The following is a 2,177-nucleotide window of genomic DNA, read 5'->3' on the forward strand; positions in this document are numbered from 1 at the left end:
CCAGTGCCACCCCCTGCCAAGGGCAGGGACACTTTCACTCTCCCAGGCTCAGTGGACTCAGAGGCTTTTTAACTATTCTGTGATCCCATGATCCCATGCAGGACAACTATTTCCTGGGGGGTCGGATTAGGTGACCTTTTCAGGTCCCTTCCAACCCAAACTATTCCACAATGAACTTCCCAGACTCAGATTTGCAGTACTATCACTTTGGACATTGCTTTCAGAACAATCTGAGGCCTGACCAAACTCCTGCCTGCTGGCATCTCTTCCTGCTTTGAATGGAAGCCGCTTGGACTCCCAGCCCAGTGAATCCTGCTACCTGAGAAGAACGTTTACCCTTTTTCCTCTTGCTCAGCTGGGAAGGAATGTGTGCCTGAATGTTCCTTTTCCCTCCAGACTCCCTCTACAAAGCAATAGATTTTTTTCAACACCTCCCTCCAGAAATAACTTCAAACTATCAGCATTTTGGGCAATTGCAAGCACACCCCATGGAAAACTTTCCAGCCAAGGACAGAAGCAGCTTTCTGTGGCAGGTGAGGAGCAGGGAACAGCTGGCAAATAAATACCTGCCTTGCCATAAAGCAGGGCTGGGCTGCAGAGCAGCAGCACAAACCTCATTCCCTCAGGCATTTCTGGAGCCCACAGGACCAGGAACCTGCTGAAATGCCACAACTAAATTCACTACTAATAACTCAGCAACGGATTTTACCTCTGCTTCAGCCACTTCCTCCTGCACACACCGTCTCTCTGGACTTCAGCAGCAGAGCAGTGTCCCCTCTGCAGAGGGGAGCTCCGTGCTGTGCCACCAGGGCCTGCCTGGGTGGCAGGGAAGGGCCACAGCAGCAGGGACAGGATGTCTGTGTCAAACCAGGAATTCCATCCTCCTGGTACACGGACACAGCAAGTCCAGCCTCATTTTCCAGGTGGAGAACCAGGGCCCAGAGAGACCTGGACTCACCCCCTGCAGTGCCCTGCCACAGCCAGCTCTGATGTCTCCCAGGGATCAGCCTGCCCAGCAGAACCTCTGGAAGCAGCACAGCACAGCTTGGAGATGGTGGGAAAACTGCTCCAAATGGCCAGTGGCACCTCCCTGAGTGCCCACGGGACACACGGTGCTGCCCAGCACTCACAGCCTGAGAGCCTCCCTGGTCTCCCAGCATCCCACCCCACTGCCAGCTATGGATCCAGCCAGGAAGGGCTCTGCAGCACAGCTCAGCTCTTCCCATCCCTCTGGGAAGCTGCCTGGAGCGTGGGGCCCAGGATGTCCCCTCAAACCAGAACTGCCATTCCATAAGGGAAAGCAAAATATTTGGAGGGAGCAAGGAATGGAGTGTGTGAGGCAGCAGGAATGAGCTCCACCAGCAAACACAGCTGTGGGACAAAGTGTGGCCATCAGTGATCAGGCCAGGCCATGTCCTCCGGGCTGAGGGCTTGGAGAGGGAACAGGGGACAGGCCAGAGGGAGACCAAACGAGGACAGATCTGTTTGTCCTTTAAAACACAACAAACTTTGTCCAAACGAGGGTGGGAACACCAGCCTGGCAAAGTGCCCTGGTGTTGTTAGTCCAGCTACGGCCCAGCATGTTCTCTGCAAGGTCATGGCAAAAAACATTGACTGTCCCTGAAAATGAAGTGCAGATCCTCAGGAAAAGAGGACACGGGCACAAAAAGCCAGGAAAGCTTTTTCCTGCCAGTGAAAATACATCCCTGCACTTGGCTGACATGCAAGGAACTGGTCTGGGACTGGTAGAACGTGGTACCCTGGGAAGGCAGCACATAGATGGAAGCAGCACTCCAGCTGGGTGTAAATACCCACTGTAGCACTGCCCAGGCAGTACAAGGACCAGATCCACAAACCAGTGTGTAAAGGCTGTAAAATCCACCCTGGCTCCAGGACCTTCCTCCCAGGCCTGGGACCATCTAGTTCCCAGTGGAAACAAGAGCATCACTCAGTTCTGAAGCTCTTCCAAGTGCAATCTTTCCTAAAGGCATAATCATAGAATTACTGAAATGGGAAAAGCCCTCTGAGACCATCGAATCCAACTGTCCCCCAGCACTGCCCAGGCCACCACTGACCATGTCCCCAAGTGCCACATCCACAGGGCTTGGAAATCCCTCCAGGGATGGGGACTGCACCCCTGCCCTGGGCAGCTGTGCCAGGGCTGGACAGCTGTTTCA

General features: G+C 54.2%; 1 protein-coding gene across 1 annotated transcript in view; it reads right to left on the reverse strand.

Annotated features, from left to right (window-relative positions):
• Positions 1 to 2,177, reverse strand: part of ELP6 (elongator acetyltransferase complex subunit 6) — a 13,837-nt gene that overhangs the window by 6,677 nt on the left and 4,983 nt on the right. The window lies entirely within an intron of this gene.

This window comes from Manacus vitellinus, unplaced genomic scaffold (assembly GCF_001715985.3).
Source record: "Manacus vitellinus isolate BGI_N305 unplaced genomic scaffold, ASM171598v3 scaffold_78_pilon, whole genome shotgun sequence".
In the NCBI taxonomy this organism is placed as follows: Eukaryota; Metazoa; Chordata; class Aves; order Passeriformes; family Pipridae; genus Manacus; species Manacus vitellinus.